General features: G+C 41.8%; 1 pseudogene; it reads right to left on the reverse strand.

Moving 5' to 3' along the window:
• Window positions 1–19,462: 19,462 nt before the first annotated feature.
• LOC116323467 lies at window positions 19,463–21,745 on the reverse strand (annotated as a pseudogene).
• Between the last annotated feature and the right edge of the window lie 6,117 nt (window positions 21,746–27,862).

Here is a 27,862-nt window from a genome sequence, read left to right on the forward strand (position 1 = left end):
AGAATCTTGGGACAAAAAGGTATTACCGTTGTCTATGAATAAAGGGATGATTTCACTGTTGTGGAAGAAGGGCTCAAAAAAGATTTAAGAAATTGGAGACCCCTAACACTGTTAGGTGTGGACATAAAAATTTTAACAAAAGCCTTATTTTTCCGGGTTGCAGGCGGTTGTACCTAAACTTATTGGTGTAGAGCAAACATGTGGGATATTGGGACGGAAGATGACTGACAGCTTGGCTATTATAAGAGATAGTTATTTTTATAGCCAGGAGCGGAATATTCCCCCTATGCTTTTAGGAATTGATCTAGAAAAGCTTTTGATAATGTTAATCACATGTTTCTGATGAAGGTTCTTGAAATTTTGGGTTTTGGGGAAGGTCTCAGGAGATGGATTCATGTGTTATATAGTAGCTGTAGTAGTGTGGTTGTTGTTAATGGAATGTTTACCGATCCAGTTGCGGTCAAGTCGGGGTACGTCAGGGATGTCCGTTGTCCCCTATTCTGTTTATATTGGTAATGGAGTCACTTGCATGTGCCTTAAGACTGGATAATTCAATTTAGGGTTAACCCCCAGGTAGTGGGGGAAGGAAATAAAATTCACTATGTACATGGACGATACAACTTTGGTACTCACAGATAATATGTCGAGTAGACAAAAGTCTGTCGGTTTGTGAAGCCTTTACGGCAGCTTCTGGAATGAAAATTAATAAAAGTAAGAGCGAGGTTATTTATTTTAACTGGCTTAGAGACTAAAGAAAAATGGGGATTGACCGAAAAATTTGAAACCATCAAAATTTTAGGGGTGGAAATTGGAATGGATATGCAATTTAAGAATTGGAATATGAAACTACCCAAAATACAGGGGAAGCTGGTGGGATGGAAAGACAGAGAGCTTTCCTTTGTAGGCAAAGTTCTGGTGTTGAAAGCCGAAGTAATTGCGTCTTTAGCTTGTTTAGCAATTACATTGCCGATTCCTTATAGAATGTTGGCCCCCCTGCGGAAGGCCATGTTTCGCTTCCTTTGGGGAAGCCAACATGAAAGATTGAAGAGAGACATTATGTATAGACCACTAAAAATGGGGGGAAAAGCTGTTCCAGAGGTTGCATCTAAACTTAATGCAATGTTTATTACTCCAGTCCTTAAGGCTTGTTTTAGTGACTTTAATGACTTGATTTGGCCATATTTTACAAGATTTTGGATTGGACAGAGAGTTTTGAAGGCATGGGGCAGGAGATGCCCCCTTAGTAGTACCCCTTTTCTGAACAATATCCTGTTGTTTACGACATAGTGATTAAATCATTAAAGTGTTTTTCATCTCAAATCATGCCCCAGGCTATAACCAGGACTAATATAGAAGCATTATTATTTCCAACAGATAGAATGACTCCAGTAGGGAAACTTCCAGAAAACCTCTGTAAAATGACATGGCTTAACGTTAATAATAAGCTTTTGTTAAATATTCATAAAGACTTAGCTTGGCAAGCAGTTTTGGAATGCTTGCCTACAAGAGCCTTCTTGAAAGCAAGAGAGTGCACGAAGAGTGCACAGTGCCCAAGGTTGAGATGTGGAAATGACGAGACGGTTAAGCATTTGTTTTGGGAATGTCCTTTTGCTAAGAAGGTGTGGTGTTTATTACGATACCGGTTGAAAGAGTTATATAAAGGAGACCTAACATATGAATGTATAATGTATGGGATTTTGAAAGGTAAGGGAGGGGGAGAGGAAGATCGTTGGTGGATAATTGTGAATTGTGTTAAAGATGCATTATGGAGAGCGAGAAATATTTGCGTTTTTAAAAAATATGAAATTCCTGCACGAGTTGTGGTAAATAGTGCCTTTAATTTGTTGAATGATTATTTTCTAAGTGAAAATATCGCTTTGAAGAAGGGAGTATTAAAAATACATGGATCTTAGTTGAAACAATTGGAATATGGGACCCTTTATGGAAATCTTTATATATTTTTTTAAGGTTTATTTTTATTTTTATTTTATTCTTCATTGGAGAGTTTGTGGGGTTTTTTTGGTTTTTTTGCATTTTTAGTTTTGTTTTTTTGTTTAAAGTTAAGAATTTGTAGTGCTTTCTTTTGTAATGAACAATAAAAAATTTTGAAAAAAAAAAAAAAAAAAACTTTACCCTACTGCCTACTGGTGTTGGCCACAGGGGCCGATGGCGCGATATGGCAGCCTCGCTTCTGTCAGTCTGCCCCAGGGCAGCTGTGGTTACAACAGTAGCTTGTCTCCACCAGTGTGTGAATGTGAGAGTGAATGAATAGTGGCATTGTAAAGTGCTTTGGGTGCCTTGAAAAGCGCTATATGAAATCAAATCCATTATTATTGTTGTGTTGTTAACATGTTTAATGTTTTGTATTTTCTTCTATTTAACCTTAAAAAGCTCCTAAAACAGTCAGTGATCACTGTTGACCTCCCCCGGCTTTTATTACCGCTAATCATTTATTTAAGCTCAGTTTTTAAAACCTTAGGATGTAACTACAGCCCAGCCCATGCAGCAGTATATGAATGACTAACCTCGTATTGTGGATGGATTATCTCAGTTGTTCTCCTGGCTGAAGTTTGGCCATTTTACAGCATCCTGCCATTTGTTCCTGACCACCGAGAACACTCACGTTAACTTTTATCGAGTGGAAAAAAAGTTAGCTTGTTTATATTATGCTAACATAGCTGTGTCGCTAGCGGTCACGTAGCACATCATTATATACCAGCTAGCCAAACTTCAGTAACCCTACAAACGTCACGGCTGTTTAGTTTTCTGTCTTCATTTATGTTGGAAGTGATAACAGAGCTGTACGTTTTAATTTGTTTCCAAAACCCCGCAGTCAGGACATGCTGTATTGTATTTAGATAGAAGCTAGCGAGCTAACTTCCTGCTAACTTCTAACTCCGTTAGGAGTTAAACTCAATTGTTACACCTGGTAGAGCAGAACCCTGATCATTTTATTAAAGATGAATGACTTTAGACAGTTTTTCAACTCTCAGTAACGCCATAGTGATCGTTGGATATATGGACCTGCAGCGGAGTTTAGGCCCAGACACGGCTAGTGACGTCAAACTTAACAACCGGATTGAAATGCACAATTTTGTTTTGTTTTGTTTTTAATTTTTTCAGATACTTTGAAAACAGTCCAAATTAAGCAGGTACAATACGCTGGCGTGACACAGTCGAGCCGGACGTTTGAACGGTATTTCAGACTGATGACATCTGGCCATGAAGCTAGCTTAGATGTGCAGACTGATTCAGACAAAAACTTTTTTCTTGTCTTGTTGATTTTTGGAGGGGACTTTAGATGCCACTAAAAGCAAACACCTTTCATGTCTCCAGTTTTTAAAATGAAACCTTAATAAATTAAAAAAAAAAATGCGAGACATGACGGAGGAACTAGTAAGACCGAATGATAGCTGGTGTGTACATTTTTATTTAAAAAACACACAACTTAAGAAATAGTAATATTCATATTTAATTGATATTAATATGTTTGGCCACTTTTAGTTTTGTGAAGTATATCTTACATGTGCAATGTGGCAAGCTCACTTTATAGGGGTGTAAAATATGAGATGATTGTTTAAATTACCGCAGTAGATGCCTGCAGCTTAAATGGTTTCATGATCTGAACGTGAACCTACCGGTCACGTCTACGGTAATGTTACCAGATATGCATTTATGGTGTGCAAAAAGAAAGGGGGGGAGGGAAGAAACACACTGCTTTTTCAGCTTAAACACTGCCTGGATCACTCTCTTAGGCTACGTCCACACGTACATGGGTAATTTTGAAAACGGACATTTTCTGTCTTCGTTTAAAAAAAAAAAAAATCCCGTCCACGCGTAAAAGCCAAAAACGAAGGAAAACGCTGCTAGGAACATGCCAAAGCAGCAGGTGGCGATATATTCCTAACCGTGTAGAAATGTTTGCCAATCAGAAGTCTAGGAGCCTGGGTGGGAAAGAGTAAACAAAGATGGCGCATAGAAGCAGAACTGAGTCCTATGTGTGGAGGGACAGTAACTGTGTGTTTATGTAAGCATTGAAACACTGCATAGAGTAAAATTAACAGTAATGGTATTTTGTCTAAGTCCGCCATTGTAGAAATTCATTTCACCGAAGCAATACCCTGGCGCACAGTGGGACGTCAAAAAAGGCGCACACCTTTGATGCTGCGTTTCCTCTGTTTCCCTCGTCCACACGTAAATGCAAAAACGGAGTTTTCGAAAATCTCCACCCTGGCATGATTTTCAAAAAAATCTCCGTTTTCAGTGACCGAAAATGCCGTTTACGTGTGGACGAAAGGTGCAAACGCACAGAAAAATCTGCGTTTTCAAAAATACCCGTGTACGTGTGGACATAGCCTTAGTGCTGTGCTGTTCCATCTAGTTATTGGTTACTGAAAAATGTTTGGCCAGGGCAGTTATTGCTGAAGATAGACAATTAATAATATTTTTATGTTCAGATTTGTTCTGGGATATGTCACCATTTATATATATCTTCCTGTGACTTTAAAGTCTGTCAGCTAGTTAGGTACATTTTTGCACTGCCAGTGTTTGCTGCTGGAGTTGATCAGTTTACCATATAAACACTTGCAGTGCATTTCAAACTTATAATTACACTGTTCATTTTGTGCATTAGTAAGTAAATCTCTTATATTGAATTATCCTGGAAAAAATGGAAATGTTTGCAACTTTTTCTTTCTCATGTACTTTCTTTTATTTCCTTATGACATTTAGATTCTTTGGGATCTAAAACACCATCTTGGACATGTAAGTCATTTTCATATTATTTGTACTACTTATTAGCCATATTCAATAGCTTGCACAGATTATTTTGAAAAGTGATGGTTAACTGGACATCTGTGAAAGGAGTGCATTACTATTTTTTTTTCTGGTAATCGGTATAAATGTTTATTTAGCTGCAGGAGTCAATGACCAATTTCATAATTAGACATCTATTGAAATTTCAATGTTTTGTGCTAACAATAATGCCAACAGTGCTCTCTTCACTTGTCCCACAACTCTGACAGTTTTGCTCCTCCCCTCACAATTGGAGTTCTCTCTGAGCTGCTGCTGTCAGGTGCATCAAACCATTTTACATTCCCTTGTTATTCTAATCTCTATCTGAGTTTAGGACTCCAAACATTCACACCTGCTGTCAGTAACCAGAGCTCACAGGACTGTAAGTAGTGCAGCTCATTAAGGTGAATTGAATTGAAATCTATACTTTATAGGAAGGTTTTTACTGATACAGGGAGTGCAGAATTATTAGGCAAGTTGTATTTTTGAGGAATAATTTTATTATTGAACAACAACCATGTTCTCAATGAACCCAAAAAACTCATTAATATCAAAGCTGAATGTTTTTGGAAGTAGTTTTTAGTTTGTTTTAGTTTTAGCTATTTTAGGGGATATCTGTGTGTGCAGGTGACTATTACTGTGCATAATTATTAGGCAACTTAACAAAAAACAAATATATACCCATTTCAATTATTTATTTTTACCAGTGAAACCAATATAACATCTCCACATTCACAAATATACATTTCTGACATTCAAAACAAAACAAAACAAATCAGCGACCAATATAGCCACCTTTCTTTGCAAGGACACTCAAAAGCCTGCCATCCATGGATTCTGTCAGTGTTTTGATTTGTTCACCATCAACATTGCGTGCAGCAGCAACCACAGCCTCCCAGACACTGTTCAGAGAGGTGTACTGTTTTTCCTCCTTGTAAATCTCACATTTGATGATGGACCACAGGTTCTCAATGGGGTTCAGATCAGGTGAACAAGGAGGCCATGTCATTAGTTTTTTCTTTCTTTATACCCTTTCTTGCCAGCCACGCGCTGTGGAGTACTTGGACGCGTGTGATGGAGCATTGTCCTGCATGAAAATCATGTTTTTCTTGAAGGATGCAGACTTCTTCCTGTACCACTGCTTGAAGAAGGTGTCTTCCAGAAACTGGCAGTAGAACTGGGAGTTGAGCTTGACTCCATCCTCAACCCGAAAAGGCCCCACAAGCTCATCTTTGATGATACCAGCCCAAACCAGTACTCCACCTCCACCTTGCTGGCGTCTGAGTCGGACTGGAGCTCTCTGCCCTTTACCAATCCAGCCACGGGCCCATCCATCTGGCCCATCAAGACTCACTCATTTCATTTCATCAGTCCATAAAACCTTAGAAAAATCAGTCTTGAGATATTTCTTGGCCCAGTCTTGACGTTTCAGCTTGTGTGTCTTGTTCAGTGGTGGTCAGCGTCTTTCAGCCTTTCTTACCTTGGCCATGTCTCTGAGTATTGCACACCTTGTGCTTTTGGGCACTCCAGTGATGTTGCAGCTCTGAAATATGGCCAAACTGGTGGCAAGTGGCATCTTGGCAGCTGCACGCTTGACTTTTCTCAGTTCATGGGCAGTTATTTTGCGCAGCTCAGTGTTAATCAGCTGATGGTGAGGGGAGCAGGAAAGCGTTTTTCATCATGGTTGTTGGAGTTGTTTAAGATGCTGGTATTCATAGGAACAAAAATCAACTGGGTGTTTTTCTATAGAAATTGTGTATCTACTTTTTAATAAGTCTTTCTGCTGATGTTATTAATTATCATGCATTACAGATTATATTTTTAAGCAACAACATTTTAGCATGCAATCAGAGCATGCCTTACAGTACAGTTTTGTAAGCTGTGCACACAAAAATAGACTGTTATTTTACAAAATTGCTCATTCAACAAATGTAAATCACAGCAGATTTTTTTTGTTTTAGGTGCACTGTAACAGCTAGAAGGAACTCCTCAAAATTAAAGGCAGAACAGGGAAATACATGTAAATAACAATTTTCCTTCAAGCACATCAGCAAAGTTAAATTGGTATACTTGATAACTGTTGTTATAAGTATCACATGAATATGAATCCCCACAATTATAGATTTTAATCGGGAAGCAACATGCAGATGTACAGGAGGACTATAAACAGCAATTTCTATCACATACAACTCTTTGAGAAAATACCAGCAACAGTGATAATTTATCACTTGCTGATTTATACATTTTACAGTGTAGATTGATGGAAAATCTCCACTCTGGCTGAAGTGTTTTTTACAAACAATGTTTCCACATACAGTGGCTTGCAAAAGTATTCGGCCCCCTTGAACATTTCCACATTTTGTCACATTACAGCCACAAACATGAATCAATGTTATTGGAATCCCACGCGAAAGACCAATAGTGGGGATAGTGTGTTCAGAGTGTGTGCAGTGTTAGTTTTGCGCCACACATAGCGTTTTGCATTTTGGCCAAAAACTTCCATTTTGGTCTCATCTGACCAGAGCACCTTCTTCCACATGTTTGCTGTGTCCCCCACATGGCTTGTGGCAAACTGCAAACGGGACTTCTTATGATTTTCTGTTAACAATGGTTGTCTTCTTGCCACTCTTCCATAAAGGCCAACTTTGTGCAGTGCACGACTAATAGTTGTCCTATGGACAGATTCCCCCACCTGAGCTGTAGATCTCTGCAGCTCGTCCAGAGTCACCATGGGCCTCTTGGCTGCATTTCTCTCTTTCTCTTTCTCTGCAGCGCTCTCCTTGTTCGGCCTGTGAGTTTAGGTGGACGGCTTTGTCTTGGTAGGTTTACAATTGTGCCATACTCCTTCCATTTCTGAATGATCGCTTGAACAGTGCTCCGTGGGATGTTCAAGGCTTGGGAAATCTTTTTGTAGCCCAAGCCTGCTTTTAATTTCTCAATAACTTTATCCCTGACCTGTCTGCTGTGTTCTTTGGACTTCATGGTGTTGTTGCTCCCAATATTCTCTTAGACAACCTCTGAGGCCGTCACAGAGCAGCTGTATTTGTACTGACATTAGATTACACACAGGTGCACTCTATTTAGTCATTAGCACTCATCAGGCAATGTCTATGGGCAACTGACTGCACTCAGACCCAAGGGGGCTGAATAATTACGCACACCCCACTTTGCAGTTATCTATTTGTAAAAAATGTTTGGAATCATATATGATTTTCGTTCCACTTCTCACGTGTACACCACTTTGTATTGGTCTTTCACGTGGAATTCCAATACAATTGATTCCTGTTTGCGGCTGTAATGTGACAAAATGTGGAAAAGTTCAGCCACTGTATTCCTCTTCAGAATATCTTCTGCAATTTTTTGGATTGCAGTATGTGTGAAAATGGCTCACACTTCTATTCTGCACACAATCTTCTGTGTATTTTAGTGAAATGGGTTATCTTCTTGCCAAATCACGGACGAGGAGAAGAAGAATTAAAGTTAGAGTTCAGCAGCATTTAAAGAGCCTTGCTTTAGATGCTGTGGAACTTGCAGAGAAGGCCATGGACCAGGCTTTGCAATACACTGAAGATGTGGCGAACAAACATTCGATTGTGGATGAAACAGTGGAAAATATTGAAGATATAGAAAATAAAGATGAGACTATCAACAAGGCAGAGGACAATGTAGAGGAATATTCGAGTAACAGCTTGGATGAAGATTTACCTCTGGATTTTAATAGTGATGACTTTTACATGGATAGTGAAGCGGATGAAGAACCAAACTGTGACTTTCCTGATGTGGAGTTAGAGCTGGGCGATATAAGATTTTTTCATATCACGATATGTTTTTTTCATTTCAGGCGATAACGATATATATCACGATATAAGCCAAATAACTATATTTGTAAGATTTAAATGTGCCGTTGCTCACAAGTAAAATGTGAAATAATCAGCAGCTTGTTTTGATTTAAATATTTATTTCCCATAATAAGTTCAACAGGGTAGATGTACTTAAGGAACATGAGACTTCAGTTTCAGATAAATAAAGGCAAATATTGCAAACTACACAAAGGGCAGCCGCTAAAGCGTTTAAGTTTCAAAATAGAACAAACAAAACAGAGTACTAAATTGTCAATTCCACTTAGAAACAAAATTTTAATTCTAAAAATAAATCTTAGTTTGTTTTACAGAAGAACAGACAAAATTGACTAACTTTTGTCAGTATCAAATAAACTGAGAACTAAAAGGAAATTCTCAATCTCTCCTTGTTGTATAGCTTAGCTTGTCAAACAGTTTTAACAGTTACTTTAGTCTGACAAAAGCCGAATGGCGAATTAGCGCTTTCAGTCAGAGATTGAGCATGCACCGCTTTATTGTATTTCCAGACTTGCTTTCGGCACAATTTACAGTGCACGCTACTCTGTTTTTTGTCAGACTTGAAATAGCCAAAATACCTTCACACTACGGAACTTCTATGGCCTTTCCGTTCGACAAGCTCTCCGGCATTGGAACCATCATCTGTTTTTTCTTCGGTAACCTTCGCTCATGCTCTCGGTTGATTTTTCTCTAGTCGGCGCACTCATTTCCTCCATTACCTGGGCAGCCCGGCTGGCTGCTTCCCAAACAAATACACATGTGCGCCTTGGCACTTGTGCTGTACCAGAATCAAAATACTTTATTGATCCCTGGGGGAAATTATTTTTTGTTACAGTGCTCCATTATTAACAAACATTAACAAGACAGACAATACGCTAACTAAGAATAGTACATGTATATATACATATATATATAATGTGTATACATAAAGTCACTTATTAATAAATAGCTGAAAAAGAAAAAGAAACATGTGTAGCTGTAGCAGTAAACAGTGTGTTAAGTGTATGCGTTGTACAGGGAGATGGCCACAGGCAGGAATGATTTCCTGTGTCATTCAGTGGTGCTTTTCGGTACTCTCAGTCTCTCACTGAACGTGCTCCTGTGACTGACCAGCATGTCATGGAGTGGGTGGGAGGTGTTATCCAACATTGTCTTTATCTTGGACAACATCCGCCTCTCCGACACCACCTTGAGGGAGTCCAGCTCCATCCCAACATCCCTCCACAACATTACTGGCCTTACGGATCAGTTTATTGAGTCTGTTGGCATCTGCTACCCTCAGCCTGCTCCCCCAGCATGCAACAGCATAGAGGATCGCACTGGCCACAACAGACTCACAGAAAATCCTCAGCATTTTCTGGCAGATGTTGAAGGACCTCAGTCGCCTCAAAAAATAGAGACGACTCTGGCCCTTTCTGTAAAGTGCTGTGGTGTTTTTAGCCCAGTCCAGTTTATTGTCAATGTGTACTCCAAGGTATTTATAGTCCTCCACAATGTCAACATTGACCCCCCCGGATTGAAACAGGGGTCAAGTGTTTCCTGGTCTTCCTGAAGTCCACTATCAATTCCTTGGTCTTTGCCACGTTGAGCTGCAGATGATTCTGCTCACACCACGTGACAAAGGAGTCGACCACAGCCCGGTACTCTGACTCATCATCCCTGCTGATGCATCCAACCACCGCAGAGTCATCAGAAAACTTCTGAAGATGGCAGGTCTCTGTGCAGTGGCTGAAGTCAGTGGTGTAGAGGGTGAAGAGGAAGGGGGAGAGGACGGTCCCCTGTGGTGCCCCTGTGTTGCTGATTACCTTGTCAGACATACACTGTGGGAGACGTACATATTGTGGTCTTCCTGTCAGGTAATCAACAATCCAGGACACCAGAGAAGCATCCACCTGCATCACTGCTAACTTATCACCCAGGAGGGTCGGCCTGATGGTATTGAAAGCACTAGAAAAGTAAAAAAACATGACCCTCACAGTGCTCGCCGGCTGGTCCAGATGGGTGTAGACACGATTGAGCAGGTAGATGATGGCGTCCTCAGTTCCGAGACGAGGCTGATAAGCGAATTGAAGGGGATCCAGATGTGGTCTTACTATGGGTCGCAGCTGGTCCAGGATGAGCCTTTCCAGGGTCTTCATGATGTGGGAGGTCAGTGCCACGGGCCTGTAATCCTGGGGGCCACTGGGACGTGGCGTCTTTGGTACAGGGACGAGGCATGATGTCTTCCACAGCACTGGTACCCTCTGCAGACTCAGACTCAGCATAAACAGTTTATGAAAGACTCCACACAGCTGGGGGGCACAGGTCTTGAGGACGAGGGGACTCACTCTGTCTGGTCCAGCAGACTTGCCTGAGTGAAGTCTCCTCATTTGCCTCTCAACCTGGTATTGAGTGAAGGTGATGGGTGGGGGAGGGGTGTCAGGAATCTCACAGGAGGCAACAGCGCCATGTGAAGAGAGAGGCTGGCACAGTGATGTGGCTCTGGATTCCAGGCTGACTACAGGTGAGGTTGTGGGGGTGTGAGTAGACACTGTGGTGTCGAATCTATTGAAAAACAGATTCAACTCGTTTGCTCTATTCTCACCTCCCTCAGCTCCCCTGCTGTTGGTTGGCCTGAATCCAGTGATGGTCTTCATGCCTCTCCACACCTCTCTCATGCTGTTCTGCTGGAGTTTCCACTCCAGCTTCCTCCTGTAATTGTCCTTAGCCTTTCTGATTTTGTCCTTTAGTAGCACCTGGACCTTCCTCACCTCCTCTTTATTGCCCCCTCTGAAAGCCCTCTTCTTGTTGTTGAGGAGGGCTTTGATGTCCTTAGTCACCCACGGCTTGTTATTTGGGTAACAATGAACAGTCTGAGCTGGAACAATGGAGTCGGTGCAGAAAGTTATGTAGTCTGTGATACACTCAGTAAGCCTATTGATGTCCTCGGCGTGAGGCTCACAGAGTGTTTCCCAGTCAGTCACCTCGAAACAGCCCTGTAGTTCCGCTAAGGCCTCCTCTAACCACCTCCTAACGCTCCTCGTGGTCACAGGTTCCCTCCTCACAATTGGCACATAGCGGGGGGGTGAGGTGAATCAGGTTATGATCTGACCTACCAAGTGGGGGAAGGGAGGAGGAGCTGTATGCATCCTTGACATTAGCATACAGTAGGTCTAGAATTTTTTCTCCCCTGGTGGGACAGTCCACATATTGTCTGAATGTTGGTAGTGTGTTGTCCAGTGATACATGGTTGAAGTCACCCGAGATCACAATAAAGGCACTCGGGTGCTGAGTCTGTAACCGGGCTATGGCAGAGTGGATAGTGTCACATGCAGCTGTGGGGTTAGCAGAGGGAGGAACATAAACAGCCACCAAGATGACATGAGATAATTCCCTGGGTAAATAATACGGCCTGAGTCCAACAGCACACAGTTCAATGTCCGGGCAAGAAATCCTTTCTTTGATTGTTATGTTGGCAGGGTTACACCACCGGTTGTTAACTAAAACAGCAAGCCCACCTCCTTTCCGCTTACCGCTAGCGATGCTGTCCCTGTCCGCCCGAACAGTGTGGAAGCCTTCCACGGAAGCATTCTCGTTGGGAATGTCCCGGTGCATCCATGGTTCAGTGAAACACATCAGGCTACACTCTTGGTATTCCCTCTGACTCCGTACCAGTGCTGAGAGCTCGTCGATTTTATTCGATAACGATCGCACATTTCCCATTACGATAGACGGCAGACACGGTTTATACCTCCTCCTCGCTTTGAGCCTCCGCTGTCTCACCGTCTCCTTCTTTCTTCTCTTCTGTCCTTGACCTCTGCATCCCCGATGTGTTTTCCTCCAAATTTCAGCTGGTACTTCTGCGGGTCTGGCCAGCGAGCCGGCCGGCATCAGGGCGATCAGCTGATCTCTGGAGTAAACAGTCCGCGTGTAGGAGATGTGCCGCGGTCCCGTTCCTTGATAAAAGTAATAGTTCCACGGCCACCAGAAGAACAAAAACTCTCTCAATCCACATGATTGAGTAAAAGATAATAAACGGATGAAAATACAAGTCAGAAAAAAAAAGAAAACATAAGAAAACAGAGCTAAACTAAGAGAAAAAGCAGGAGCGACTGTAACAGGCTGCACGCTGGTTGGCGCATGCGCACAACCAACAAGTCATGTGACATGACGCTGCTGCTGTGATTGGTTCGGCTCTGCGCTACTTAATTTGGATTGGCTGTTTTTTTTTTTTTTTTAAGAGGACAAGAGAGACGAGGCCTATCGCAATAGTTTAATTTTTCTATCGAGAAAAAGTTATTTCGCAATACATATCGTTATCGTTCTATCGCCCAGCTCTATGTGGAGTCAAACTCTGATGCTAAGAGGAAACTTGCTGAATGGGCAGCAAAACGAAATGTGTCTCATTCTGTGTTGTCAGAGCTCTTAACCATACTTTTGGAGCTTGGTCTAGATTTGCCAAAGGATCCCAGAACTTTGCTCAGTACATTAAAAGACTGTGAAGTGAAACAGATTGGCAGGGGAAGTTACTACCATTTTGGTCTTGAAAGTGCAGTATTGTCAGAACTGAAAATGATAATTCAACATGAACTGAAAGCTGATACATTAACCATTGGTGTGAATGTTGATGGTTTGCCTCTCTTTAAGAGCTCTAATATGCATCTGTGGCCTATTTTAGGTAAGATAGTTGAACTACCACAAGCAAATGTTTTCATGATAGGTATATATGCTGGTCCCTGCAAACCTGAGTCGGTGAACGACTATACGCATGATTTTATAGAAGATGTAAAAAAGGTCACAAAAACTGGTATTGTTTTCAATGGAAAACACTTCAATGTACCCCTTCCAGATGCTTTTATCTGTGACACCCCAGCTAGAGCTTATTTAAAATGCATCAAAGGTCATGGTGGCTACAGTTCTTGTGAGCGCTGTACACAGTATGGTGTTTATGTTGATGGGAAAGTTATTTTTCCAGATATGGATTCAAGTCTCAGATCAGATTCTCAGTTTGAAGAAATGTTAGATGAAGATCACCACAACTCCAAATCACCTCTTCAAGAGCTAGGCATTGGCATGGTTTCAGCCTTTCCCTTAGACTATATGCATTTAATTTTCTTGGGTATTGTACGTAAATTACTTGCCCTGTGGATTAAGGGACCATTGCAGTGTCGGGTTCCTACTTCTACTCTGTCTGCCATTTCTGATCACTTAAAACAGTGTAGGCAAAGTCTGCCACGCACGTTTTCCAGAAAGCCACGGTCCCTAATGGAGTACAGACAATGGAAAGCTACAGAATTAAGACAATTTTTGTTGTATACTGGACCAGTTGTGCTTTTCCAGAAACTGTGCAATCCACAGTACAAGAACTTCCTGGTTTTGTCATCTGCTATGAGGATACTTTTGTCTCCTTTGTGTAAAGACTACTGTTATTATGCCAAAAATTTATTAAGATGCTTTGTTGCCAACTTTGCTAAGATTTATGGGACTAAATTCTTAGTTAACAATACACACAGTCTTTTGCACCTAGCAGATGATGCTAAAAAGTATGGCCCTCTGGATTTGGTTTCATGTTTTCCATTTGAGAATTATTTGGGACAGTTAAAAAAGATGGTGAGAAGACCACAGGATCCTGTGCAGCAAATTGTCAGACGAGTTTGTGAAAAGCAATTGTATCCTCACAGGTCTTGCAAAATGCCAGAGGGTGAACTCACACAGCCACATACATCTGGACCTATGATGACTGAATTTTTTGTCCATCATTCTTTTCAGTACAAGACGTACAGACATGGAAATCAAATAATCTCCACCTCCAATGGAACAAATTGTTTTGATCTTGAAGGCAAAGTTGCAGTTGTGCGGAACATTGTGCTGTTCATCGGAGAAATACATGTTTTGTATGAACTGTTTGAGACTGGAACAGCGTTTTTTAACGACCCTATTGATTCAACATCTCTGGGTGTACATGTGTTGTCAAAACTGTCAGGTCATCTTGCTAGTGCTCCTGTAACTAAATTTACAAAACCAATTATTTTGTTACCTTTTCGTAATGCATTTGTAGCTTTGCCCCAGCTACACAGCATGTAACTTAATGGTGTTTACAGGATGTCTTCATTCAGTGTGGTCGAGTTTGTGGATGAAGTTGACTCTGATGGCTGCAAGAAGGTAGACATCGTTCCATCAGAGTGGTTCCATGACACAGAGAGAAAATGATGCTGGTGGCCTCCTGCCTCATTGGTGAATGTGACAAAGGCTGTAAAGGAAGGAACACCACCAACCAGCAACTGGATACTCTGCAATGTCCGTGTCATGGGAAATGCAGGTAAGTTTGACTTTATTTGTACACTACATCTGTATTTCCTTTTCTTTAAAAGTTTATACATGCACTTTTTTTTTTTTTTTACTTGGAGGCTTTTGTAAATGTATGGCCCTGTATTACTGGAAACCATTTTTTCATTGTCATTGTTTTTGCAGATTTATTTCTTGTTTACATTGTATCTTACATGTGGTATTCTGTACAATTTATGTTATAGCAACTTATGCAAATGCCAGGGCAAAGTTGCATCAAGCAGAGTATTCATCAGACTTGACGGACAATGAGAATGGCATAAGAAAAAGAAAGTAAGTGGTACTAGCATACAAACAAGATGAAGTTTATTTCCTTCTGAAACAGTGTCATAAATGTTCTGTGCTTAACCTTTCTAGGCCAAGTGTTAAACTGATGAAGAATCAACTGAGCAGCCACACTGAATCAAGTGAGCCTTCTGATTCAGATGAAGAACTTCCACCCACGCCTCCAGAACAACTCCTTAAGCGACCCTCTGGAAAAAACAATAGTGTAGTTGCCACCCCCGCTGCCCAGAGTGTCGCCAGCCCCACTTGTGAAGCCATGTTCTCGAAAGTCCTTGCCATTTTAGAGGAAGTGAAGGAGACTCAACTGGTTCATAGCAAGATGTTAAATGCCTTGCTGAAGCAGAAAAATGGTTCAGTTACGGCGGTCCCTGAAGGGGTTGTTTTACCTCTTAAAACCCAAGACGATGTTGAGGCTCTTAATGGAAAACTGGAGGACTCCAGTCTCATGTCTGCTGTAGTAAGTTTTTTTCCCTCCCCATTCTGCTTGCCACTGTTCTTTATACAGTAGTCAGAAAACATTCTTTGATATATTTTCTAAAAGACATTCTTCTTCATGATTTTTTTTTGGTATACAGCATAATTGGTTTCATTTAACACAGCAAGTCTTACTGGTCCTGATGCAGCGAAGCAGGCCAGAGACCATCACATCTGCTACCATGTTTTTCTGTTGCTATGATGTTTTTTTCTGAGATGTTACTTTTATACCAGATGTTTACCTTCCAGAAAGTTACATTTTTTTAATTCTAATGAAGCATTTGATTCTGATTTTGATAACGGATAGATTTCTTATTTTTGTTCTGCTATGATAGTTTATACAAATTTTGGCCAGTTCCTATTTATTTTAACCCTTTAGCCCCCAACCCGTCGCCGGTGACAGGTTTTTCCAACCTGTCTCTTCCAACCAGAGCTCTAGCAGGGGCCCAACATGCCTGGACTTATTTAGAAGAAAAGAGATGCCCAAAAACAAACCACAGGGCCAAAGGTCACAAAATTGTTTTCGTTCTGTTTTACAGTTAATAATTCAAATTGTCTATTCTAAATCTTTTATTCATGTACATTCTGAGTGCCTTTTTCAGTTAAAAAAACGGTAAAATTTCAAGTTTGTTTTTTGCCCTTTTCTGTTATTAATCCCTGATTACACTCTTATAGTATACAGATGTGGAAAGTAGAAGTAATCCTGAAAAAAGGGATAAAAGCACACACACTCACAGCTGATTTTATGACACTTTTAAAGCTAAAACAACAAAATAATTCCAGGTGTCCTGCTTAACATTATGGGTAAATGATAAAGGGGTAAGGAATAGGGGTGGGTTTTGATGATAGATTTATCAATTAAAACCTATTTTAGTTTGGAGAAAGTAAATGAGAGCAGGCACACGCATTCTGCACAAAGATGTAAACACAAAGCGCGGAGCCGCCGACGGATCAGAATCAGTGAGATGTGGCCTTTCTCAGCCGACGGCACTTTGTGTTTTTTGTGCTAGATTCTGAAGCTGCAGGTTTTATTTATATTATTATATTATATATATTTTTTATTTATTTATACTTGCATAGTTCACATTTCTGTATAACTGTATATCTCATATTTCTGTATAGTTTTTTATTTCATATTCTGTATAGTTTTTCATATTTATATCCTGTTCATAGCCTGTACATACTTATAGTTATAGAATATTCATAACATACTTCGTACCGTGTACATTATAACATACCATAATAGACCCATTTCTGTAATATACTTCTATATCTATATTATTGCTAATATATATTGTAATATATCTATATCATGGCTAAAGCACTTCTGGATGGATGCAAACTGCATTTCGTTGCCCTGTACCTGTGCATGTGCATGTGCAATGACAATAAAGTTGAATTCTATTCTATTCTATTCTATTCTATACTATTCTATTTATCTCTCTATAACCTGCAAGAAACAGAGAAAGCTCTCTGCAAATGGTTCACTGGAGCTAGAGACAGAGGAGGACTGAGGGCTGCAAGGGAACAAAATAGACTAACGGCTCTGTAAAAAAAACATAACAGACACCCCTGCTGATTCAAGACAAGGTTCTGAGTTTCCCTTCTTATTTTTTCCCATGTTGCTACAGTTCCAACTCTAAGCAATTTGAATGTAGTTTGACATTTCTAGTTTATTAAGTTCACACTCCTTGGTATACAGTTACTTAAACCCACAGTTGTTGGACAAAATAAATGTGAACAAAATGTGTTTTGTGTCCCCTCTTGATGTTTCTGTTTGCAGTCAGCTTTAATATATTTAGTGTCTTTGTGTCACAGAAGCCGTATTGGCCGTCTGTTAAATTGATTTTGTGGCTGTTTTTCTACATGGGACCCACCCAGTGCCAGAAATTAGCCAATTCAAACAAGAAGTAAGATGCAACTACAGAACCCACTGATAATGCCATTCCAACTTTTTAGCTCATGTTTTCCTCATGTTGTACCCACTAAGAACTTGAAAAATGGAGCCTAGGTGGGTTTCTGTGTACTTTGCCCAGTTGGGGCCCATTTAGTTCCCAGGTTTTACCAATATAACACCAAGATGGGCTTATAAAATGGGGCCATTATGGAACCCGCGGACAATCCCACTTAAAACCCACTTTTTAGCCTATGTGGTGCCCACATGGTACCCACAAAAAACTTGAAAGGTGGGGTCCGGGTGGGTTTCTGTGTACTTTGCCCAGTTGGGGCCCATTTAGTTCCCAAATTTTTCTAACATAACACCTATATGGGCATTTAACATGGGGCCATTACGGAACCCGCGGACAACCTATATGGGGCCCATTTTTCAGCCCATTTCCAAACCATATGGGCCCCACATATAAATGTTGGCTGGGATGGTACCCCATGGGTGCCGTCTGCAGGTTATAAAAGAGAGTTATGTTCTTACTTTCTTTTGAGATTCTTTTTAAAATTTGACTTTCACAACTCCCTGGATTGTGTGCAATCTGTGATGGGCTTGTTTGGAATAAGTCCTCCTTTATTCAAATAACACTTTCTCAGGCTCTTCACAGAAGAAGAATCCTAAATGAGAACACTACGTGATAGAGCCTCCATAAAAGGCTCTATCACTTTTAAAAGTAACCTTCCCAACACTGACTAGGACCTATATTGGATGCCCACCCATATGGATTTAATGTTAGAAACCCAAGTGGGTTCCATATATACTAAACAATCTTGAGCCCACATAAAATATAAGCCCATATTAATAACTTAACATAACCCATATGGGGCCCACATAGACATGTTTTCAGGGTCTGACTTGCATTTGCCCATGTGTGATCCATATAGTTTGACCAGGTGGGCCCCACCTGTGTCATCGATACTAAAACATATATTGATTACCTCACTTTGCCCCACCTGGGGCACACAACAACAGCCTATCCTTAAATGACTGTGTTTGCCCATGTCTATCCCAGGTGGAAAAACCAAGTGGGTCCTACGTGTGTTTCCCATTTTGGACCAAGTTAAGTGTTTCCCATGTTTGACCCAGCTAGGACCTACTAAAAGTGCCCACTTGGGATTGCTCATATAGGTTTAATGTGAAAAACCCAAGTAGGCCCCATACAAAAAGCCCAGTTTGAACCCATGCCCACATGATACTTATCCAGCCCGAGCAAAAACCAGGTGGGGCCCATATATACATGTTGGCTGGGGCTACACATGCAAAATAAGACGACATTTAAAACACCACTCTTTCCCAGGATGACAAAATGATATTTACTTTTAAAGATCTGTGGTTTTAGGCTGAAGTCAGCGTTTTCTTCTCTGCACAAATGAGCAAAATTCAAATTTCAAGGGGCTCGAATTAATAAATACTGATTACCTGTCCAGTCATACACATAAACTACATGAAGTGTTGTCCTCTTAATTTGAGCATGAACTCTGCTGCCTTCCTGTCATTTAGTCAGATAAAGCATCATTGAACTCTGAACTTCTGCTGTCTGCTATCTCCAGTCACTGCCTGAGCCGCACGGACATCACTGAGACGGCTTCTCTTCACAGGGTGTCTTTCCAAACTTACTCCATCATTTCTCTTCAGGTGGCTGTTTCTAGTTTCCCTTTGTCTCTTTTTATCACTTTAGATTTCTTTCTCTATATCTCTGTTTTTTCTGATTATTGTGGTGTTATTTATCAAATTATAATTCAGTATGAAATTCTGTTTTTGAAGAAATATCAGACTGTAGCCAGGAGTTTATATTTTTTATTGATAGAAAACTCAAGAGATCAATAAACTCATGATTTTGACATTTTATCATATTTGCAATACCTGCATTAAAAAAACAGAAGAGGAAATCCACAGTTAACACAAAATCCTGAATGTGCTGATGTGTTGTTTCACATCTGGAATATGAAGTGGGAGTTTCCAGAAACACACTGGGACAAACAACAGCTCCAACTGTACAATTTGCTGTTCAGCCATCAATGTGCATCCACAGTTAGGTAACTCTGCTTCCCAGTGTTACATTTATGTTGTATTAAAACAGAGACAAATAGAAATCCAGATTTTCTTTGTATGAAGAAAACAGAAAAATATACAGAAGATTTTGAGACAGTAATCTGCACAGATGTGCATTACAGCAGAATAAGTGTTGCATTAAAGTCCACAATTGGATTCGTTTTGCACAGTAACACATAGTGCATTATTACAATAACAAGAAAAAATAACACAATTTCCCGAATGCTTTAAAACAGAGATTAGAGTTTAATATAAATATATTAGTGTCCACTTGAATCTGGTAAAGCGCTGCTATAATTGAGAGACATTGGCCTTGATAGATAAAATATCATATTAGTTACAGATATTTATCTGATTCATTGGGCACTGTTTAAAAACTACAAACTGGACGAACTACGGCAAACTACGTTCATGACTTTGTTTAATATAAAATATTATAATGTATAATAATTTTAGACCTCCTTCAAGTTTTCAACGAAATCTCAGTCTCACAGATTTTGATATCAGATGTTTTTCGACTTCCATCCTCTCCAAAACTGAAATATGGGAAGAGTTTCTCAGTGAAAGCGTCTCTGTGGGTGTAGATCAGAGTCATGTCTTCAGGGTCATAGAAGGACACCTCCCCCTGTCATAGTCCAGCTGGACTCTGATCCTCTGGAGACTCTTCTTCAGTGTGAGAGGCTGACCGTCACGGTTAAAGTATTTTCCACTACAATACAACAAACACCAGAATCCACAGTCTGGTGAGCCAAAAGACATCCCCTTCCTGTCAAGTGACTCTTTAGCTAAACCTACAAAATAGCTAGGATGGTCTCCCACCTCCACCTCCCAGCTGTGTTTCCCTGAGCTGAAACCCTCAGAGCCAAAAACAGTTATGTAATAAGTGTTTCTCTCTGGATTATCAGGAAGCTGCTGTTTTGTGTCTCCGTGTCTCACACTGGTCAGATCATCAGACAGATAGAGACAGGCATTTGCAGTGTTTGGGTCCAGAATGACAGGACTGAAGTGGACCTTCTCCTTCATCTTCTCCCACACTCTGAAGGACAGGTTGCCCAGGTGTTTGGCCACATCTATCAGTGCTCCTGAGACCAGCTGTGGATCTGACACTGAGCTCTGGGCTCTGGCTCTGCTCTGAGTGTCTTTATAACTGCTGAGGAATGGCACGCTGTCTTTCTGCAGCTCTTCTTCAACAGCAGAGATGCTGTCTGACAGAGAGGAGATCTGCTCCTCAATCATCTTCATCTCTCTGCTGATAGTCCTCCCCTTCTGCTCCTCTTCCTCCCTCAGAGCTGCCAGTCTGGACCTCTTCCTCTTTCAGGAACTGCTGGAGCTTGTTGAACTCTGCTCTGATCTGCCTCTCTGTGGACAACAGCTGCTTCTTCATGTGTTCCCTCACTTCATTGTATGTTTTCTCCACTTGTTTGTATTTGTTCCTCTTGTCCTGCAGAGACTTTAAGTCAGATTTCAGCTGCTCCTTCAGGTCACTGACTGCTTCTTCTACAGGAACCACTTTGTGACTCTGGTGGAGAGAAAACTCACACACAGGACACACAGCTCTGTCTTCATCCTCACAGTACCAGTAAGGGACGTCTGGATGTTTATCACACACCACCTCCTCCTTCTCTTCCTCCTCTTGTTGAGGTAAGCTCTCACTCTGCCTCTTAGAAAAGGAGTCAGCAAGTTCTTTGAGAGAAACGTTTATAGATGGTTCATCTCTTGAAGATTTTCTTTTACAAATGGGACATTTTTTGTTTTTAGCTTGTTCCCAGAATTTCTGCAGGCAGCTTGAACAGAAGCTGTGGCTGCAGCTCAGAGACACAGGATCTCTGAAAGTCTCTGAACACACATGGCAGCACAAGTAACCTTCTAAAATAAATTTCTCAGCCATCCCTGATAATTTAAAGGACAAGACTCACCGAAATACAGTCCCTTTGACTTTTGAGCTAATTTGCATTCGTCAGTACAGATCCCAGCCTTTAATGTAATGTGCTCCGCTCAGAGCGACAAAGTGACTCTTTAGGTTTCATTTACTCTGTTACTGGTGGAGCTGATATCAATGACCCCGCCATTTCACTCTGTCCTGACTAGATGGTGCAGTTTCTCACAGTGTTAAAGAAATACTGCATCAGACATGGTGATAGCTTCTCTGTGTCTCTTAAGTTGTGCAGAAATAATATTCACACGTGTTCTCGTATGATTTTGGGTAACTGAGCTTTTCAAAGTGCCCTTTCAAACCAACAATTAGCCATAAACAGTTTTCTTTTTATTAAAATTCCCTCAGTCCTATCCTCACTGTGTGTCATTTTCACCTGTTACGGGTTCGAAATTGAGGATGAGAGTAAAACAATGATAGTCCAGAAAAGGCCGTTCAAACAATTGATTTTAATGAATGCACGCAGCGTGGAGAGGTGCAAACTGCAAAGCAGTTGTACATCTCTACCCAAAATACACTCTAGATTGCTTTTATAACATCAGGGTATTGTAACGCCCCTTCTTGCGTTTACAAGCACATAATTTGCATGTACAGAACATTCATGTATTTTAAGAATTAAATGCAACATAGAGGTTCCTCCTTGTGGCATACTCTTCGAATATGGTGATGACCTAAGGCTTTTTGAGGCCACCATGGGCTGGACATCCTTCCGTCACCTGTAACTAAGCAAACTCAAATACCACAAGAAGCTGAATACATTCAGGCCTTTGCTCAGCTACTATTTTACTGTAACAATATACTCAGCATATGAGTTATGATACATATATATTTAACTCAATCATTTTAAAGTAGTTATAACTGCACCTGTAATAAAAATGTTAATATTTGATTATGATAACCCCTATAATATAAATTATAACATAATGCCAGCAGCTTCAATAAACACTTCGATGAAATGATAATTAATGCAATGATAAGATGATGGTTATGTAAAATAATCCCTGTAATTCCACAATTCCCCTTTTGACGCCTTCCAAAGACGTCACTACACTATTCCCAGGTCCACTACCTTCGCTCTGACCCTCTCTTGGCGCCCCCTGACTCAGCAAACCAGACAATAACCTCACGTCATCTAGGTGGTCCAGTAATAAAACGCCAGCTCCCACTTGAAAACACTTCATGCTTAAGTGGTCTCTGCTCCTTTTCTGGGTCCCTCTCTAGTGGAAATCTTCTCCTGTAAGGGATAGAAAACAAACAACCTTTCTCTGCTACACCTTACTAACTTACTGTGTTCATCTCAGGTTCCTGTCATTATTCAAAGTTGGTTCACAATATCATATCAGGCCAAATCACAAACCCTACTGCCACGTCTACTTTGTTAAGCTCTTCAGCTAGACTCTGTACCGGTTTGCCAATCTGTGTGTACATGTCTCTACACTTTTAATGTCTAAATGCACATCTGGATGTATGTGCACTTGTATGTCTATCTGCATCTATGAGTCAATGATTTGTCAGATATAAGGCGTTAATGTGAGAAATGTTTCCTGACTATTAACTCCTGATACTCAAGGAACTTTCCTGTTTGCCGAACTTCCTAGATTTGGCCTTTTACACTTTTACTAAAGAAATTTTAACAAAGCCCAAAAGATTTTATTTTGCTCCTGTGCTTGACAGGTTAAGCGAAGTTGTTTTTGTTTTGTTTTGAAATTTTTCCCTTCTGTGTGTGTGTGTGTACATAAGTAAGAATATGATAATCAACATAAGATCCCTGGTTTGCAAATGATTTTCTGCCCCGCTGCAGGGCAACATCCTACATCATTTTATGGTGAGTCCATGTTGGCTAGTTTAATGCAAACATGTAACAGTTGCTTCATTACATTGCCCACTCAGAGTTGCGCAGTTTCAAAGTATGTGGAGAGTTCAATACACATTTCTTGGCTAATTATTTTCCCAATAAAAGTGAAATCACACATTACATTTGATTTCACTTATATATTATCATGTTCTGGGCTCTATCCATTATATTAACTTTATTCAATCTCAATACTCTTTATGTGTGTGAGCAACGCTTTTAGTCTTATTAAACACAACCCAAGTAAAATGCACACCATCCCCATGTCAGCCTAAATCTCCGCTAAAAGCACACTTCAAAATTTTCTATCTGGATTTACGCCTCTTTTGGCCTCAAGCATATACATAACATGCAAAGGTTACTGTTAATGCCCGTTAGACAAGTTTCCATTATCTACAACATTTTGTTTCACCCGGCTCACCCTCACACATTTCCTGTTCACTTATTGCATATTTATCTTTAACACCATTTACCTCAGTAGTTGCTAAGCAGAAACAAAGCAACCTGTGGTCCACCTTTACCCTGTAAAATAAACCCTGTCATGTTTGTGTCTGTAAGCATGTTTTGCATTCATTCATTACACTCCACGCCATTCCTACAAGTTAGGAGCTGTAAAGTTGAAAGCTGCATCAAGTCCAGGCCTTTGGCCTGGCCTATATTTAAATCATGTGTGTTTGTAAGCGTGCATGCAATTCACCTGCTATGTTCTCATCTTCCCTCAACATGTATCACCTGGACACTCTCACCAGTGAAGCTTAAAACCCTCTTGGATAGAACATCAACTCTAAACAAGCACAGTTATGCATTGTGTATAAAATTAACTCAACCTCATGCTAACCTACATAAGTACCTGTCTTAAGAGAGACCTCTGCACAGCTCAGACGCCAGTTGCAAGAGCTCTCTAACATTTGAATCATCAGCTGTGACTTATATAGTGTTATTTCGGTACTTTATACTTCACACATTTTTGAACGTTGTTTATATGGGGAGTTCCTCTTTTGTGTCTATATTTATTAATATGCCTTGTGCACTAAAGCTTCCTGTTTTTCAGTCTGGCTGAGCACTCGTTTGTGAGTATAAACTGGCCTCTACAAGCCTTCATTAGCAGATACACATTACAAATACTTCATATATACAGAGAAAACCCAATAATCCACATTTCACTATTTTGTTCTTTGGTTCAGATTTGGATTCTGTATTGTTCTTTATTTATTATTATTTATATTCAGATTGTTTTTGCTAGTCTTGGTTTGTTGTTGTCTGTTTGGGAGCTGACATAGTCTCTATAAATAAGCTTCTTTTGGTGGAGTAGCATCAGGAGAGAAGCTCCAGAGAGGCATCTTCCATGTTAAACACTAAAATATAACATAAGAGATCTTCTCAACGTGTTGTATATTTTAATATTTCCTTATTATTTTGTCATAAAATAAATCAACCAAATAACTTAAGCTGTGTGACAGCACCTTATTTACGCCAGGCTGTGAACTGCCCTAAATCTACTTACTACACCCCTTTTCACCTAGTTTAATTTTTTTTTTTTTTTTTTTTCAATCCTAATTTAAACTATTCCTGACTTCCCTCAATGCACACTGTAAAGTGTAAAAGATACAATTAGCTTTCTCCTGGTAAAAGGTCCTACATTATTTTCTCTACCTTTGGAAACATCCTCTATCGAGTTAACCCATTTCATTTTTCAAACTTAGGCCTGATTTCTTCGCCCCCTTTAACGGGTAGCGCATATCCGGTCTGAACACTGTGTTTGGGCAATTTACTAATTGTTGCAGGATTTCTATGTTATGTAAAGTTCCTCTCATCCCTTTTATGCTTCCATTATAACCTGTGTCTAACAAGCTTTTGATCTTCTTTGTAATATAAACAACTCGGTGTATTTGTGCTCTGTTCTTCTCCTTTCTCTCGTCTGATCATCTCAAGTACGTCCTGTACCAAATTTGCTTCCTCTTTTCAAGCCCCACATTTAATTACAAGCTCAAACAGATTTGCCCTATATTGCTGTCTCGACGTGTTTCCTGTCAACTTAACAGAGTTATTCTCAGAACTCAGAAAGGTCACGTAGACATTTGCTTAGTAACCCTAAAAGAGCACCTTTCATGTAGCCATCCATCCATCCATCCATCCATCCATCCATCCTCATCCGCTTTATCCGAAGTCGGGTCATGGGGCAGCAGCCTAAGCAGAGAAGCCCAGACCTCCCTCTCCCCAGCCACCTCCTCCAGCTCATCCGGGGAACACCAAAGGCGTTCCCAGGCCAGCCGAGAGATATAATCTCTCCAGCACGCCCTGGGTCTGCCCTGGGCCTCCTCCCGGTGGGACATGCCCGAACACCTCACCCAGGAGGCGCCCAGGGGCATCCTTGTCAGATGCCCGAACCACCTCAACTGGCTCCTTTCGATGTGGAGGAGCAGCGGCTCTACTCTGAGCCCCTCCCGGATGGCCGAACTTCTCACCCTATCTCTAAGGGAGAGGCCAGCCACCCTTCGGAGGAAGCTCATTTCTGCCGCTTGTACCCGCGATCTCGTTCTTTCGGTCACTACCCACAGCTCGTGGCCATAGGTGAGGGTCGGGACGAGATCGACCGGTAAATTGAGAGCTTCGCTTTTACACTCAGCTCCCCTTCACCACGACGGACCGGTGCAGCGTCCGCATCACTGCAGCCGCAGCACCAATCCGTCTGTCGATCTCCGGCTCCCTTCTCCCATCACTCGCGAACAAGACCCCGAGATACTTGAACTCCTCCACTTGGGGCAGGAACTCATCCCGACCGGAGTGGGCACTCCACCCTTTTCCGGCTGAGAACCATGGCCTCAGATTTGGAGGTGCTGATCCTCATTCCCGCTGCTTCACACTCGGCTGCGAACCGTTCCAGTGCGAGCTGGAGGCCCCCACCGATGAAGCCATCAGAACCACATCATCCGCAAAAGCAGAGATGAGATTCTGAGGCCACCAAGTGAAAGCCCTCCGCCACTTGGCTGCGCCTAGAAATCCTGTCCATAAAAATTATGAACAGAATCGGTGACAAGGGCAGCCCTGGCGGAGCCCATCGCCCACCGGAAACAAGTCCGACTTATTGCCGGCAATGCGAACCAAACTCTTGCAACGGTTGTATAGGGATCGAATGGCCCGTAACAGTGGGCCAGACACCCCATACTCCCGCAACACCTCCCACAGGGCACCCCGAGGGACACGGTCGAATGCCTTCTCCAAGTCCACAAAACACATGTAGACTGGTTGGGCAAACTCCCATGCACCCTCAAGTATCCTCGAGAGGATAAAGAGCTGGTCCAGTGTTCCGCGACCAGGACGAAAACCGCATTGTTCCTCCTGTATCCGAGGTTCGACTAACGGACGAACTCTCCTTTCCAGCACCCTGGCATAGACTTTCCCAGGAGGCTGAGGAGTGTGATCCCCTGTAGTTGGAACACACCCTCCGGTCTCCCTTCTTAAAGATGGGGACCACCACCCCGGTCTGCCAGTCCAGGGTACTGCCCCTGATCTCCACGCAACATTGTAGAGGCGTGTCAACCAGGACAGCCTACAACGTCCAGAGCCTTCAGGAACTCGGGCGGACCTCATCAACACCAGGGGCTCTGCCACCGAGGAGTTGTTTAACTGCCTCAGTGACCTCGACCCCAGAAATTGGCGGGTCATTCCCTCATCCCCAGACTCTGCTTCCTCCTCGGAAGACGTGTCAGTGGGATTAAGGAGGTCCTCAGTATTCCTTCCACCGCCTGACAATTTTCTCAGTCGACGTCAGCAGCGCACCGCCAGCACTATACACAGTGCAGGTAGAGCACCGCTTTCCCCTCCTGAGACGCCTGACGGTTTGCCAGAATCTCTTCGAGGCAGTCCGAAAGTCTTTTTCCATGGCCTCTCCGAACTCCTCCCACACCCGAGTTTTTGCTTCAGCCACTGCCTGAGCCGCATTCCGCTTGGCCTGTCGATACCTGTCAGCTGCCTCTGGAGTCCCACAGGCCTAACCAAGCCCGATAGGACTCCTTCTTCAGCCTGGTGGCTCCCTTCACCTCTGGTGTCCACCATTTGGTTCGGGGATTACCACCACGGCAGGCACCAACCACCTTGCGGCCGCAGCTCAATGCAGCAGCCCGGCAATGGAGACGCTGAACATGGTCCATTCGGACTCAATGTCCCCAGTCTCCCTCGGAATGTTGTTGAAGCTCTGCCGGAGGTGTGCGTTGAAGATCTCGCGGACTGGGGCCTCTGCTAGACGTTCCCAGCACACCCTCACCACGCCGTTTAGGTGCACCGGGTCTGTCCAGCGTCCTCCCCGCCACCTGATCCAACTCACCACCAGGTGGTGATCAGTTGAC

This window comes from Oreochromis aureus, linkage group 12 (assembly GCF_013358895.1).
Source record: "Oreochromis aureus strain Israel breed Guangdong linkage group 12, ZZ_aureus, whole genome shotgun sequence".
NCBI classification, from domain to species: domain Eukaryota; kingdom Metazoa; phylum Chordata; class Actinopteri; order Cichliformes; family Cichlidae; genus Oreochromis; species Oreochromis aureus.